General features: G+C 41.2%; 1 long non-coding RNA gene across 4 annotated transcripts in view; it reads right to left on the bottom strand.

Annotated features, from left to right (window-relative positions):
* Positions 1–1988: 1988 nt before the first annotated feature.
* LOC102137919 (uncharacterized) overlaps positions 1989–17377 on the bottom strand; it is a 226383-nt gene continuing 210994 nt past the window's right edge. For all 4 annotated transcript variants that reach the window (XR_010581653.2, XR_010581654.2, XR_001485471.4 and 1 more), the window contains exons 3-4: positions 9435–9644; positions 1989–4651 (exon numbers count right to left, since the gene is read on the bottom strand). This is a non-coding gene — a long non-coding RNA (uncharacterized lncRNA). The remainder of the gene's footprint in view (positions 4652–9434; positions 9645–17377) is intronic.

Raw genomic sequence — 17377 nt, 5'->3', positions numbered from 1 at the left:
TAGAATAATAGCTATGACAAGCTTCTGCAAGTAGGTCATGTTGGTGCTAATTGCTTATCCCCAAATATCACCAACATAATGTGTTGATGAGACAAAGCTGATTGCTTATTTATTGCAAAGTGTTTTTTTGTTTTTGTTTTTGTTTTTGTTTTTTGAGACAAAGTTTCTCTCTTGTTGCCTAGGCTGGAGTGCAGTGGTGTGATCTCGGCTCACTGCAACCTCCGCCTCCCAGGTTCAAGCAATTCTCCTGCCTCAGCTTCACAAGTAGCTGGGATTGCAGGCATGTGTCACCACACCTGGTTAATTTTTTGTATTTTTAGTAGAGATGGGATTTCACCATGTTGGCCATGCTAGTCTCGAACTCCTGACCTCAGGTGATCTACCCGCCTCAGCCTCCCAAAGTGCTGGGTTATAGGTGTGAGCCACCGCACCCGGCTTATTGCAAAGTTTTTTCTTTACCAATGTGGCAGGAAAATAATTGACCTCCCAAAGATGTCCACACACTCATCTCTGGAATATGTGAATATGTGAACTTACATGAAAAATGTAAATTAAGACCACAGATGGAATTAAAGTTGTTAACTCACTTTGAAATAAGGAGATTATCCTGGATTATCCAGATGGGGCTAACCACAAATTCTTAAAAGTGGAAGAGGGAGGCAGAAGAGAAAGAACCAAAGAGATGGCAGCATGAGAAGGCCTCCCAGCCTATCACCGCTGACTGTGAAGATGGAGGAAGAGGCCAGGAACTGAGGACAGCAGGCAGCCTCTAGATTCTAGAAAAGTCAAAGACACAGGAGCCAAGAGCCTGCAGGAAGAACCTCTACCCTGCTGATGCCTGGGTTTTAGGTCAGTGAGACCCACGTTGAACTTCTGACCAAGAGGACTGTAGGATAACAAGTCTGGATTGTTTACAACACTGTTTGTGGTAATTTGTTACAGCGGCAATAGAAAATACACCGTGGCAAGGGAGAGAGTGTAGCCTCTGTAAATTGCTATCAGCGTCTCAGAGGAGAGAAGGGGAGATTAGAATTTACTGAGAATTGCAAGTTTGGTTTAAGATGGGTCTCTGAAGGAGAGGATTTGATTAGAATTGTGTGAGAATCATGATACAACAGTCTGGGCTTAGCGAAAATAGCGAGGTGAGGATTTGTGGGGAAGGATTCAAAGACTCAAGCTGTAAACTCGGTCTATGCCTTCCCCTGAAGAGTTGATAAAGCATTTGGGAAGTTCCTATAATGAAAAATCAAACCATTCTGGAGGTAGGACAGTCCTCAAAAAGTAATACTAATGGAACAATAGAATAATAAAATCATGTTAATATCAGTGGGAAGGTGTAGCTTCGGTTCTCAGTGTCCAGGCTGAGATGGTTCTCTTGGTTCTTGATTTAATAGCTGATCTTCTGTAGAAAAATGTACAGCTGTCACTGCCCTGCTTCCTCTGTGTATTAATTTATGACTATGATCAAAGGTACAAAAGCAATATAAGTATGATCTGGACAGAAAAAAAGAAGTATTTGGCAGCTACCTATGAAGAAAATAGAGTATTCTCATGGCTGCTTTCATTACTATCACCATGTACATTGCTGAAAGTAGAACATGAGCAGAAAACAATAATTTTCAAATTTAAAACATACTTTGCTGTCTACTTATGACATGCTAATAAGGTAACAAATTCTTATCAATCATGTTTGAAAAGGACACAAATAGAACACAGTACTTGCCATTTTAGTGACTGTCAGATTTCTTGTGACAACTGAGAATGTTAATTTTATAGTAAACTTGCCATTACTCCGTATGTAGTTCATCATGATGTCTTCTGAAGCCGTTTCAATCATGGCCTGGTGTTAAATACCTATGCAATGCTGCTTTTATCAATGCAATGCATGCAATGCCCATAAAACTCATGTCTTTTAAAACTAGTTTGTAGCAAGAAATCTTTAAGACATCACCAGTTAAGTGTGAAATAACACAGAATACTCTCTCATAATTTTTAAATCTTTAAATATTAATTTCAACATCAAACACAATTCATTGTGGTACCATATTTTTTAACATGATTAACTTGATAGCTAATACAAATCAATGTGAATGTAAATATATAAGAAATGACATAGGTAAGATAATAAACATCTGATTATTTGCTCAGCAAATATTTTCTTACCAACTTTACAAACCTCTTTTTTTTGCATTATTTTGAAACATTTACTTTTGTTAGAGTCAGTGAAGCAAGTAACATTTGAATTTGAAAATAAACTAAACTGTGATTTGTGAAACAGGTTTTCATTTCACTGTTGGCCAAGATTTTTGAAATAAATGACACATATACTGCAACCAATTAAATTTGAGATAATTTGATAATTAAATTTGAGATATGACTTTGACCAAATTTATCAAAATGTATTATAATAACTTTTTAAATAATCACATTTTTATTCATGTGCTATGTTAAATAAAAATTATGGGAGGCCATTGTTTTAGACTGATCCTGCACTAGGCCCCAGTAGATCAGACTCAACAAAAATGTAGTCACTTATGCTAAATGCCACATAATCAAACTGAAACTTTAAGAAACTAGACAGGTCCCAGAACAGAGCAGTTTTTTCTGAAGACAGGAACTTCCAGTCTACATGAGTCAGTGCAAAAAGGAACTCCCCTCTGCTTTAACCCTTACAACAAATTAACCTGGATTAACCTGATGTTAACCAATCAGCTTTTTGTCTGTTGTTTTGTTTAATTGTTCTCATTTTACAAAACCTACTGTTCTTCCATTGTCTGTGGAAGCTCTCATCCTATTTTGTAGAATGAAGGCTCCCCTGATTCATGAATCACAAATAGAAGCCAATTACATCTATAACAAAATTTGTTCTAATTTTGTCTTTTAAAAAGTTATCGTCATAGGCCAGGCACAGTGGCTCAAGGCTATAAGCCCAGCACTTGGAAGGTCAAGGTAGGCAGATTGCTTGAGCCCAGGAGTTTGAGACCAGCCTGGGCAACATGGTAAAACACAACCTCTACAAAAAATAACCAGATATGGTGGCATGTGCCTGTAGTCCCAGCTACTCCAAAGGCTGAGGTGGAAGAATCACTCGAGCCCAGGAGGTCAAGGCTGCAGTGAGCCATGATCACTACAACCTGGGCAACAGAGCAAGACTCTGTCTCAATAAACAAACAAACAAACAAAAAAAAAAACCAGTTATCATCATAAATTTTGTTTTATTAAGAAAGGGCAACTTAACACTTTCTTAGCTCTTGAGGATGTAGATTGGTTATCTAACATATATTAATGTCTCAACTATTTTATTATCTTTTAAAAATATGTTTGTGTAGAATATGGAGTGAATTAAGTTAAAATCCAGATAAATATTTTCATTATCTTGCAAAGTTTCCAAAATGCTACGTGTTTTTGCATGTAATTATTTACAACTTATTTTTAACACATTACTTCAGCCTATTAGGGATCCAGTGACATAGCCTGGATGTTTGTCTCCTAAACCTCATGTTGAAATTTGAATCCCAGTGTTGGAGGTGGGGCCTAATGGGAGGCGTTAGGGTCATGGGAGCAGATGCCTCATGAAAAGATTGCTGGCCTCCCTGGGGAGAGGGGATGAATGCGCTCTCTCTGTTAGTTCCCAAGAAAGCTAGTTGCTGTGAAGAGCCTGGAGCCCCCTTCCCCTCTCTCGCCTGTTTTCTCACTATGTGATCTCACTACACGCTGGCTTCCCTTTGCCTTCTGCCATGTGTGGAAGCAACCTGAGGAATTCAGCAGAAGCTGAGTAGATGCTGGTGCCATTCTTCCTGTATGGGCTGCAAAATCTTTTTTTAATATACATTTTTAAGTTTCAGGAAATTTTTTTTTTTGAGACTCAGTCTCGCTCTGTCGCCCAGGCTGGAGTGCAGTGGCACCACATCAGCTCATTGCAACCTCTGCCTCCCGTGTTCAAGCAATTCTCTGCCTCAGCCTCCAGGGTAGCTGGGATTACAAGCGCCCACCACCGTGCCCGGCTAATTTGTGTGTGTGTATTTTTAGTAGAGATGGTGTGTCACCATCTTGGTCAGGCTGGTCTTGAACTCCTGACCTTGTGATCCACCCACCTCGGCCTCCCAAAGTGCTGGGATTACAGATGTGAGCCACCGCGCCCGGCACAGGAATTTTTTTATAGCAACACAAATGGGTTAAGATATTCAACGCAATAGTTCCTGCCAAAAAATACTTTGCCATCCCATGTCACGTTATAGACTTGAGGAGAAAGGACGTTTAGAAGGCATAAAGACATTTACAAGCACAGTAGTCCCTGTTCTTATTAAAACACATGATGCTCTAGCTAAGTAGTTGCTCTGATTCTGTAAATGACTGCCCCAGCACACCTCTGGCCTTCAGGTTTATTCTGTTTTCCCAGCACAGCACAGTTTTGCTAACTTGTAAAACTCCAATTTCTCATTTAAAAACATCAGATTTCTGCTTTCTCATAAAAAGAAATCAGAGAAGACCTGATCACACTGGGAGGTATCCCTTATAGGGTACGACTATCCCCTTTCAATGAGCCAGGCTCTGTCCTGAGAGACACCATTCCCTCCCAGCTCCATTTACTCCTTACCTCTCCTTGGAGACTTTTACCCGCTATCATTTTTAGCAACTCTGTTGCCTTTGCCTGCAAGAGAAGATTAGGCATATAATTAACATTTCAGTAACAGATCAGGCAGAGTCAGAATGAGGGCTTTTGAAACACCTCGCAGTGTTCATTTACAAGTGATTAGTGGTGGCCACAGGACTGGCTGTCTCTGATTTGCCTTGCTTTAGGGAAGCCATTTTTGTCTTCCCTCTACTTCTGGCTATTGGAATGTTTCCATGTTCCAGCATATGGCACACTTAGTTTCTGAGGCTTTTGCTCCCAGGAAAAGAGAAAGTCCCCAAACTTAATTTTATCCTGGGAAAAGCGCATCTAAACCTTTAATTCAGAGCAGATTATCACTAATCTTAGCATAGTCAGACCTAAGCAGGCAATATTTAGAGACAGACAAACCTTGAAATAATAGCAACTGGCTATTGTATCTCTACTAAGCACTCGCCTCAAGCGTAGACATGGTTTTCTCCTATAAATCTCACCCCTAGGAGTTGGCAATTTGTCCTAGGTCAGGATAATATTAGTTTAGCACTCACAATAAGTTTTTCTGGAAATTTAGAATGGTTACAGAAGTTTCTTTTCTTAGGAATAAATATAAACTATTTTCCTCCCGCTATGTTCTGTGTGTCATTGTGGCTGGTGAATGAAGAAGGGACAGACACTTTGGGAGGCCGAGGTGGGCAGATCATGAGGTTAGGAGATCGAAACCATCTTGGCCAACATGGTGAAACCCCATCTCTACTAAAGATACAAAAATTAGCTGGGCGTGGTGGTGCGTGCCTGTAATCCCAGCTACTTGGGAGGCTGAGGCAGGAGAATCTCTTGAACCAGGGAGTTAAGAGGTTGCAGTGAGGTGAGATTGTGCCACTGCACTCCAGCCTGGCGACAGAACAAGACCCCGTCTCAAAAAAAAAAAAAAAGGACAGAAAGAAAGAGAGCAATTTCTCCCTCAAAGCTTCCATACTCCCTTCATCTGCAATGCATATGGACATGTGAACACTTTCCTTCACTACTGGACTTAACAGACTGACACATGAGGGGGCAGGCATCACCCTCCCTGCAAGGCAACACAAGAAATGATTCAAGGTGAGGCAGAGGACAGGTGATATTCCTGACCCGGCTCTGAACTTTGCTGGCTGCGTGACCATGGATGAATGGCTAATCCACCATAATTCCCGTCTTTAAACTGAGATTTTCGAATGGGTTGTGTTGTAGAGTAGAAGAGCCATTACGAAAAACATTATGGAGGTTCCTCAAAATCTTAAATATGACCCAGCAATCTCACTCGTGGGCATATATAGAAAGAAAATGAAATCAGTATGTCAAAGAAACATCTTCACATTTACTACAGTGTTACTTACAACAGCCAAGATATGCGATCAGCCTAAGTGTTCATCAATGAATACATGGATTTTTCAGATGTGGTATATATACGCAGTGGAATACTATTGAGCCAAAAAACACAGAGAAATCCTGTTATGTTCAACAACATCGATGAACCCAGAGGACATTAGGTTAAGTGAAATAAGTTCGGCAAAGAAAGAGAAATATTGCATGATTTCACTCATATGTAGAATCTAAAAGTTGGGCCGGGTGTGGTGGCTCATGCCTGTAATCCTAGCACTTTGGGAGGCCGAGGAGGGTGGATCACCCTAGGTCAGGAGTTTGAGAACAGCCTAGTCAACATGGCAAAATCCTATCTCTACTGAAAATACAAAAGTTAGCCAGGCTTGGTGGCACACGCCTGTAATCCCAGCTACTTGGGAGGCTGAGGAAGAAGAATCACTTGAACCCGGGAGGTGGAGGTTACAGTGAGCCGAGATTGCACCACTGCACTCCAGTGTGACAGGAGCTAGACTTCATCTCAAAAAAAAATAGATAAATAAAGTTTATGTCATAGAAGTAGAAAGTAAAATCGTTGTTACCAGAGACTGGGATGTTGGTGGCAATGGGAAGATACTGGCTGAAAGATATATAATTACACTTAGATAGTTAAATGTCCAGAAAAAGCAAATGTATAGAGACGGAAAGAAGATAAGCAATCACCTGGGGCCGAGGGATGGTGAGGAGAGGATAGATGGAACGAGGAGAGAAATGAGGAAAGAGTACTAAAGGTCATGGGGTTTCTTTTTTGGGTGATGAAAATGTCCTAAAAGTAAGTGTAGTGATGGCTGCACAACCCCTGAACATACTAAAAGCCACTGGATTGTATGCTTTAAATGCATGAATTGTATGATATGTGAATTATATCCCAATAAAGCTATTTTTAAAAAATGGTTGTGATGAGGAGTGATGCCTATGAAACATTTAACGTAGTGCCATATACAGTGACAACTCGGTAATATTTAGTTATTTGTATTATCATGCCATCTCCAAGACACTTGCCACTAGTCTCTAGAGTACCGCAAGTAAAACTATGTGGAATCTTCCACTTGCTCCAGCGTCCACTCTTTGGCAATGGTGTGGTCTATAAAATAGAATGTCCTCTTTCAGACTTGGAAGTGGAAGGAAGCTGCACACATTTGAAAGAAAATCGTCTAATTAAATTCATTATCTTTATGACATAGAGATATGGAAAATGGATGTAAATGCAGGAGCTTTGTTTTTAAAAGTTGAATGATAAATTCTGCTGAAATACAATGTCATTCACTGTGTAGGCAAATAGCATCTATAAAAAGTTAGGCAGAGGGATGTGTACATCTATTAAGATATTCTAGAATGACTTTTTAAAGGTTATGCCGTAAAAATGCCACCAGGTGTTAGAAATAGATCAAACTGTGTCAAACAGTTTGGGGAGTTATTTTGGCCATCTTTTTCCTCCACAGCCCTTTTTTTTGTGATGAGGTCTCACTCTGTCACCCAGGCTGTACTGCAGTGGCGCCATCTCCCTTCACTGCAAGCTCCGCCTCCTGGGTTCACGCCATTCTTTCGCCTCAGCCTCCTGAGTAGCTGGGACTACAGGCACCCACCACCTCGCCCGGCCAATTTTTTTGTATTTTTAGTAGAGATGGGGTTTCACCGTGTTAGCCAGGATGATCTTGATCTCCTGATCTTGTGGTCTGCCCACCTTGGCCTCCCAAAGTGCTGGGATTACAGGCCTGAGCCACTGTGCCCGGCCTCCTCCATAACCCTTCTAACAGAAGCACCAAATGACACCTCTAGAAGAAGCAATTACAACTCTTTCCGTTTTTCATCATACCTCTAAATTATGGGATGCCATTTGATGGTTTATTTCAGTGGTCTGTTGTTGTTCTACTTGGTGGTCTATTTCATTGTAAAGTATATCTTTTATGACTTGTAAACCACTGGACTACAGAGTCATGATAATTTCTAAATTTTGCTGGCTGACCTAGCAAAATTATAGACTCACAGTCTATAAATAGTCTGACTTTATGTCACTCCTATAAATGTTGTCAGGAGTCAAGTAAATTATTAGAAAATAATCCTGTATTTTTTCTAATCAAGCATAATGATTTTTATCTTTTTGCAAGTTTAGAGTAACTTTTTCTTGGATAAATGCTTCTCTTGACCCTGACACTCTCTGAAGATTTGTTTTGTGTGCCAAATTGTATTACTGTTCCCAATTATTTGCTGTCCTCCAAGTAAGAGGATTATACATCCCTGACACAATGGAGTCGGGATTTGTCATGTGACTTGCTGTAGCCTGTGGAATGTGAAGAGAAATGCCGAGAGGCACTGCTGTCCACAAGCCCCCATTCTGCCCTTAATGGCCAGGGAGCACATCAGATATAAATTAGGTTGTTCAGCTCACCGCCTGCCTCCCTCCAAGCAAACATTATGGTGATATGCAGAATAATGCTAGGAATCTTAAAGGTTTGGTCATTTTCTTTTCTCATTTTCAGAGCTTTGTATGCTGTTGACCCATATTGTTTTTAAAACTTTGCCACTTAGGATAGATTTGCAGCAACCCATAGGAAAAACATTTTAAAAATAATATATAAGTCAATTATCTAAGAGCTATCATTTAAAAGATTTTAAAACACTAAAAGGAATGGGAGGAAAGTTATCTACCGATTTGTTAAATGATGCCAAAGAAAATAGACTGGAGAAAAATGACTAACAACAAATACAGCATCCTCTTTCATATTTTAATATTCTACATATTAGATTTAATGATGATCAGGTATTTGACAGTATATTTATTGTCATAAGTTAGGCATAAATGTTTGTATAGACACACTGATATATTAGTGCTTTTGTGTGATTGCATACCATTATCTACATTTAGTTTTTGTGAACTGTATGTAGTTCACATATATGTCACATGTCATGCATGTGATTTTTTTGTATTTTTAGTAGCGACAGGGTTTCACCATGTTAGCCAGGATGGTCTGGGTCTCCTTATCTTGTGATCTGCCCGTCTCTGCCTCCCAAAGTGCTGGGATTACAGGTGTAAGCCACCACACCTGGCCTGTTTTTCCTCTTTTTAAAGACTTCATAGACTTGGAACACACATATTAACTCTGTGATTTTTTTTTAAAACTATTATTGTTCAACTTGAGTTTTTGAGATTCAGGCATGCTGATGCATGTCATTAATGTACTTAATTTTCACTGCTATGTGATATTCCACTGAATGCATCTGCCACATTTTATTTATCCATTTTATGGTTTTTAGGCATTTTAGTTGTTTATTTTTCCTTTTTTTGCTTTCATAAAAAATGTTTCTATGAATATTTTAGTTTGTAACATCTTTTCCCAGTGACTCTTGGATTTTCCTATTCACAACCTATTTAACTAAGTTTACTGGTTTGAACAGAGAACTTTGGGAGACAACCAACGTGGCTTACTTTATCAGACCGGATGGTGGTTAGGGGAACTGATGTGCACGTCAGTCAGGTCAGTTGTACACACAGACATAGCCTTTTCTCAAAGATGCTTATGACCAGCCCCAGGCCATTGTTGCTGAGAAGTCCTTTAGAGACCATGGGTCCGATTTCCTCTTCTCAAATACGGCGCCAATGCATTTTCAAAAACAACTGTCATGTTAATGTAGCTTCCTATGAGAAACAAGTGAATTAAAGAGTTAAAAATTAATCCTGTTATAGATGAGCTTGTTTTATTGCTGCATTCCTTCTTTTTCTGTAATGATTTTATATGAGTGCTGAGAGGCAGAAATGGAGATGAGGGTTGAGAATTTGCAGTTCTTTTCTTCCCAACTAACTTATAAATTTAGAATGACCTAAATTTAACGACAACAGCTGTAAACTCTAATCTGAGTACTATATTATAATTTCAACCACTGAATGAAACTAGACATGTTATGTTGACGTAAGAGCAACATTTTCAGGGAAGGGTGAAGAATGTGGACTATTTTAAAAACTAAAGGCATACAGCAGGCTACAGCAAACACCAATCTGCTGACATCAGATAAAGACAAACTTCATTTCTGTAAAAGGAAACTTCAGGGAGAAAAGTTTAGGGCAAACCACCAGCTGATATAGTTTGGATGTCTGTCCTTTCCAAATCTCATGGTGAGACGTGATCCTCCATGTTAGAGGTGGAGCCTGGTAGGAGGTGTTCGGGTCATGGGGTGGAGCCCTCATGAATGGTTTGATGCCCTCTTCATGGTAATGAACAAGCCCTCTGTGCATTAGTTCACACAAAAGCTGGTTGTTTAAAGGAGTCTAGGCCCGGCACAGTGGCTCACGCCTGTAATCCCAGCACTTTGGGAGGCCGAGGCTGGCGGATTGATTGAGCTTAGGAGTTCAAGACCACCCTGGGCAACATGGTAAAGCCCATCTCTACTAAAATACAAAAAAGTAACTAGATGTGGTGGCGCACACCTGTAGTCTCAGCTACACGGGAGGCTGAGGCACAAGCATTGCTTGAGCCCTGGAGGCAGAGGTTGCAGTGAGCCGAGATTGCACTACTGCACTCCACCTGGGGCTACAGAGTGAGACTCTGTCTCAAATAAATAAATAAAGAAATGGCATCTCTCTTGCTCCCTCTCTTACCATGTGATACACCAGCTCCCACTTTGCCTTCTGCAATGATTGTAAGCTTCCTGTGGACTCAGCAAAAGCAGATACTGTCATTATACTTTTTGTACAGCCTGAACCAAATAAACCTCTTTTCTTTATAAATTACCTAGTCTCAGATATTTCTTTATAGCAACACAAAATGGACTAACACACCAGCAGACATGGTGTTCTTGTTCTCAAAGCCAAGGCGGGCAGATCACCTGAGGTCAGGAGTTTGACACCAGCTTGGCTAACATGGCAAAACCCCATCGCTCCTAAAAATACAAAAATTAGCTGGGCGTGGTGGTAGGCACCTGTAATCCCAACTACTCTGGAGGCTGAGGCAGTAGAGTCGCTTGAATCCAGGAGGCGGAGGTTGCAGTGAGCTGAGATTGTGCCACTGCACTCCCACCTGGGCGACAGAGCAAGACTCTATCTCAAAAAAAAAAAAAAAAAAAAAAAAGATTATTATAATCACAAACTTTAATTTACAGATATGACCTCTTTGTGCAGGGACCTCCCAGCCCCTATGTCTATTTACAGAATCCCCAGCTTTGAACTCACTAAAAGAGGGCAACTTAGTTTCAGGTAGCTGGAACAGAAGCCCTCATATCACGTGCTGACTTCATTGTTCTTTATATCTAATCCCAGGTATACCTTGTATAGACTCTGTTACAAGGTGAGATAAGTGAGGTACTCCCCTCAGGAACACAATTAAATGGGAAAGCACAAAACTTAACAGTCAAAATAAATAATGCTTTAATACATTATTTTAAAATATTAAAATTAATACAAAAAAATCACCATGAGCAAATACTAAAATTTAGACAACAGGATCTGAGCCTGCCCTTTTGCAACTCACCTTGTTCATCTCACCTTAATTCCTATTAATTTACCTCTCAGTTAGTTTCCAGCAGGACAAAATTCGTTGGACTTGGTATGAAGATTCAATCCATACCTTGCAGAAATATTTGGTCTAAGAAGGCTATTTCATCCAGGAAGAGGTCATTTATTAAGTTTAATTCTCCCATGATGTCTTCAAGGCAACAAATACAGTCTGAGACCCTCTATGACCAGTTTTTGCCACTTTCCAATTATTTTGTCACTACACAGCCAATCATAATCTGTTGTAAGATTTTACTACAATTGACGACTTAATCCTGCTGTCATGATTAGGATGATTACATAGCTTTCTTCATTCAAATTGGGACATTCTTTCTTTGAAAGGAGTACTATCGAAATCATGCCAGGACTAATGGGACTGACTTGGACAAGGCAGTATTGTTTTTGGTATGCGCTATTATATTTTGACCATGTTCTTGTCTCATGGATGACGTTATTAGCATAAGAATGGTCACTTTCAAAAAGCAGCATTTCTGGGAAGCTGAAGGAGGAGAATGGCATGAACTCGGGAAGCAGAGCTTGTGGTGAGCCAAGATCGTGCCACTGCACTCCAGTCTGGGCAACAGAGCGAGACTCTGTCTCAAAAATAAATAAATAAATAAAAAATAAAAATAAAAAAGTAACATTTCCTACATATTGCATTCCATTTTTCAGTTACCTGTCCCTTTGACTTTTAAAACTTTTTTTCTTAGTCTGTTTATATCTTCGTGATGTTTCTGTCAGACAGCAGGCTGCACTGCAGCATGTTGTGCACAGAGTTTTGCATTCGTGCCATCCTTTTATACTTATTTATTTATTTAGACGGAGTCTCACTCTTGTCTCCCAGGCTGGAATGCAGTGGCACGATCTCGGCTCACTGTAACCCCCGCCTCCCGTGTTCAAGCGATTCTCCTGCCTCAGCCTCCTGTGTAGCTGGGACTACAGGTGCCCACCACCATGCCTGGCTAATTTTGTATTGTTAGTAGAGACAGGGTTTCACCATGTTAGCCAGGCTGGTCTTGAACTTCTGACCATAGGTGATCCACCTGCATCGGCCTCTCAAAGTGCTGGTGTTACAGATGTGAGCCACCACCCTGGCCTTATGCCATTCCTTGAAATTTATGTTTGTGGCATATCTTTGACTTACTCAATAATACGTCTTGTACCATCGTGCTGGAAATGCTAACTCGTGTTCAGAATTTCCGCATCCTTCTTAAGTGAAACTTTGCCAAGCAAGTAAACCTATGATAATACAGTAATGAAATCTTATCCCAGTATCTCATTTCTAGTGTCATAATAGTGACAATTAATCTTGTCATCTTCAGAGGGGCTTAACCTCACTGATTCTGTCAGTAGTAATGGACACATTTAATTCAGCAGGAAGTTCTGTCTTAAAGCTCATTCTGTTTCTCCTGTGTGGAGAGTGAGGACAAGCTTCTGCACAAGGGCCGATTAGCAGAACTTTTGATATTCTGAAAACAGTTACTGTCCCTCTCTTGCTCTTTGTCTTGCTCTGTATGTGTATGTGTGACACACACATATATTTAATATGTTTATATAAATATTAACATATATTTAAGATTTTCCAGTCCTTATCTCAATGCTCTTGATTGACAATGAGGGGCAGTGAAAGTCATCTGCAGAGATATACAAAGTTTACATTAACTGTATCCAGATTTAGAGTTTTTTTAATCATTTGAACTCTGAGTTTCAACATTTTTTTAAAGCAATAAATGAAAGGCTTCAGAGTGCAAAAATTTTTAATATGAGATTAAATTGAAAACCTCAAACTCTCTGCAGTGGTTTTAAATATGATGCAGGCTTCTACTCTAAAGATATGAAATCTAGATTATTAAAGTATTACTAGAATATGACTTTAGCTGTTAATTAAAAAATCTAAAAATACAACAGGTTTTATGACAATTCTGAGGGGAAAAACACACTGTGGATTGTGTAGGAGTTAAAGGCTGAATCTTCATTTCCTACTCTCTGAAATTGTATCCGTGATTGACAACCACAATATAAAGAAAGATTAATGCAGAATATGTCAGTATAGTAGATAAATTCCACACTTCATAAAACATTTTTTCACAGAGATTAAAAAAATAGAACATTATCAAGAGAACACAACCCCTGGGTGATAAATGTTAATATTTACATCAATATATAATATAATATAAATATTAATATTTAAATGACAGTGGAGATAACCTAAGGAAAAACTATCAATTTGACAGGGCCACAGGGTGGCTCAGATATTTGGTCAAACGTTATTACGTGTGTCTGTGAGGGTGTTTTTTGAAAGATTAACATTTGAATCTCTAGCTGAGTAAAGCCCACTGCACTCCCCAATGTGGATGGTCCTCATCCTCTTGCTAGGAGGCCTGAATAGAACAAAAAGGCTGACCCTCCCACGAGTAAGGCGGAGCTCCTTTTGCCTGACTGTGTGAGCTGGGACATTGGTCTTTTCCTACCTTCTTAAATGAACTAAAACATTGGCTCTTCTTGAGCCTCAAGGCTGCAAGCTTTTGAAGGGTACCTTACCTCTGCTGGGTCTCCAACTTGCTGACTCCAGATTTCCATACTAATCAGCTTCTGTATTTACTTGAGCCAATTCTCAATTCTTTAGACAGTCCCCAACTTACAATGGTTCAAAACGATTTTTCAGCTAATGATGGTGCGAGCTGTTTTGTTTTTAATAAACTGACAATGACTTTGGCTAACATAATAAAGATTGCACTTTGTTTTTTACCTTCAACACAATACTTAATAAATTACATTAAATATTCAGCACTTCATTATAAAATACATTTTGTGTTAGATGATTTGGCCCAACTGTATGCTAAATGTATGCTAATGTAAGTGTTCTGAGCATGTTTAAGTTAGGCTAAGCTATGAGGTTCAGTAGGTTAGCTATATTAAATGCGTTTTCAACTTGTCAGAGACGTGTGAACCAGAGCAACTCCATCTTAAATAGGAGCTGGGTAAAATGAGGCTGAAACCTCCTGGGCTGCATTTCCAGATGGTTAAGGCATTGTAAGTCTTAGAATGAGATAGGAGGTCAGCACAAAATACAGCTCATAAAGACCTTGCTGATACAGGTTTCAGTAAAGCAACCCGTCAACACCCACCAAAACCAAAATGGCGACAAGAGTAACTCCGGTCGTTCTCATTGCTACACTCCCACTGTGTCCAGAATTGGTGTGTTCTTGGTCTCACCGACTTCAAGAATGAAGTCGCGGACCCTCGCAATGAGTGTTACACTTCTTAAAGATGGTGTGTCCAGAGTTCCTTCAGACATTCAGATCTGTCTGAACTTCTTCCTTCTGGTGGGTTCGTGGTCTTGCCCTCAGAAATGAGGCTGCAGACCTTCGTGGTGAGTGCTACAGCTCTTAAAGGCAGTACGTCTGCAGTTGTTCGTTCTTCCGGTGAATTCTGGGTCTCACTGGCTTCAGGAGTGAAGCTGCAGACCTTGGCGGTGAGTATCACAACTCTTAAAGGCCCCATGGACCCAAAGAGTGAGCAGCAGCAAAACTTACTGCAAAGAGTGAAACAGCAAAGCTTCCACATACCGCCTGGTTAGGGCTGGCAGCCTACTTTTATTCCCTTATCTGGCTCCACCCACATCCTGCTGATTGGTCCATTTTGACAGAGTGCTGATTGGTGCATTTACAATCCTTGAGCTAGACACAGAGTCACAGAGTGCTAGTTAGCTAGAGTACAGAGTTAGCTAGATACAGAGTACCAATTGGTGTATTTACAAACCTTGAGCTAGACACGGAGTGCTGATTGGTGTATTTACAAACCCTGAGCTAGATACAGAGTGCTGATTGGTGCACATAAGATCCTCCCGCTAGATATAAAAATTTTCCAAGTCCCCATCCAGTTCAGAAGCCCAGCTGGCTTCACCCAGTAGATCCTGCACCAGGGCTGCAGGTGGAGCTGCCCGCCAGTCTGGAGCCACACCTGCACTCCTCAGCCCTTGGACTGTCAATGGGACCCGGCGGCAGGGAGCAGGGAGCAGGGGGCAGCACCCTTAGGGGAGGCTCAGGCCACGTGGGAGCCCACTGCAGTGGGGGAGCTCAGGCATGGCAAGCTGCAGGTCCTGAGCCCTGCGCCGCGGGAAAGCAGCTAAGGCCCGGTGAGAATTTGAGTGCGGCAGCGGCGGGGGGCACTGCTGGGGGACCCGGAGCAACCTCCGCAGCTGCTGGCCGGGGTGCTAAGACCCTCACTGCCCTGGGCTGGTGGTGCCGGCTGGCAGCTCTGTGTGCGGAACCCACCCAGCCCGCGCCCCTGCCCACCGGAACTTACACTGGGCTGCGAGCGCAGCCCCGGTTCCTGCTGGTGCCTCTCCTTCCACACCTCCCCACAAGCAGAGTGAGGCAACTCCGGCCTCAGCCAGCCCAGAGAGGGGCTCCCACAGTGCCATGGCAGGCTGAAGGGCTCCTCAAGCACTACCAGAGTGGACACAGAGGCCAGAGGCGGAAGAGGCGCTGAGAATGAGGGCTGCTAGATTGTCACCTTTCACCACAGGCGCCATGACAGTTTACAAATGCTATGGCAACATCAGAAAGTTACCCTATATGGTCTAAAAGGGGAAGGATGAATAATCCACCATTGTTTAGCAAATCATCAAGAAATAAGCATAAAAATGGGCAACCGGCCTGGTGTGGTGGTTCACGCCTGTAATCCCAGCACTTTGGGAGGCTGAGGCAGGTGGATCACGAGGTCAGGCGTTTGAGACCAGCCTTACCAACATGGTAAAACCCTGTAAAAAAAAATTAGCCAGGCGTGGTGGCGCATGCCTGTCATCCCAGCTACTCAGGAGGTGAGGCAGGAGAATCGCTTGAGCCTGGGATGGGGAGGTTGCAGTGAGCCTAGATAGCACCACTGCACTCCAGGCTGGGCAACAGAGCGAGACTCCATCTCAAAAAGAAAAAGGGGCAAGCAGCAACCCTTGGGACTGCTCTAAGGAGTAGCCATTATTTTATTCCTTTACTTTCTTAATAAACTTACTTTTCACTTTGCACTGTGGACTCGCCCTGAATTCTTTCTTGCACAAGATCCAAGAACCCTCTCTTGAGGTCTGGATCTGGACCTCTTTCCTGTAACAAACTTATGATGGGTTTATTGGGACATAACCCCATTGTAAGTTGAGGAACATCTCTGTGTGTGCGTGTGTGTGTGTGTGTGTGTGTGTGTGTGTGTCTGTCTGTGTAGACAGACAGAGATAGAAAGATATAGAGAGAGATAGTACTCTAGAGAAACCTTACTGATAATATATGTAGAACAAACAAACAAAACAAAACCATTTCTATATTATGTCAAACCTAACTTGTTGCTTTCCACTCTGGTATTATTGTTGAATAAATGAACAAATGCCACACAATTACAAAATGATAATTTTTCCATTTTTATAACCAATTCAATCAGAAAAGCAATCTTATGGATATTATGGTCCACCTCATAAAAGCATATTTTATTTTTTTACTTTGTAGAGTAGGTACTGTCAATAAACATTAATCTGAAAATTATGATGGCCATACTAGCTCTAGTTTATGAATCATGTTTGGTCAACTAATAGAAGGATATAATTTCTACTTGGCCAAGCCCAGTGGCTCACATCTGTAATCCTTGCACATTGGGAGGTCAAGGGGGGAGGATCACTTGAGCCCAGGAGTTCAAAACCAACCTGGGCAACATTTCTACAAAAAAATGTAAAAATTTGCCAGGCACAGTGGCACGCCTGTGGTTCCAACTACTAGGGTGGCTGAGGTGGGAGGATCATCTGAGCCTGGGAGGTGGATGGAGGCTGCAGTGAGATCTGATCACATCACTACACTCCAGCCTCGGCAAAAAAGTGAGACCTCACCTCTCAAAAAACAAAT

The sequence above is a fragment of the Macaca fascicularis genome, chromosome 15, assembly GCF_037993035.2.
Source record: "Macaca fascicularis isolate 582-1 chromosome 15, T2T-MFA8v1.1".
In the NCBI taxonomy this organism is placed as follows: Eukaryota; Metazoa; Chordata; class Mammalia; order Primates; family Cercopithecidae; genus Macaca; species Macaca fascicularis.
The sequence above is the reverse complement of the archived record's forward strand: the minus strand, read 5'-3'. Positions and strand labels throughout refer to the sequence as shown.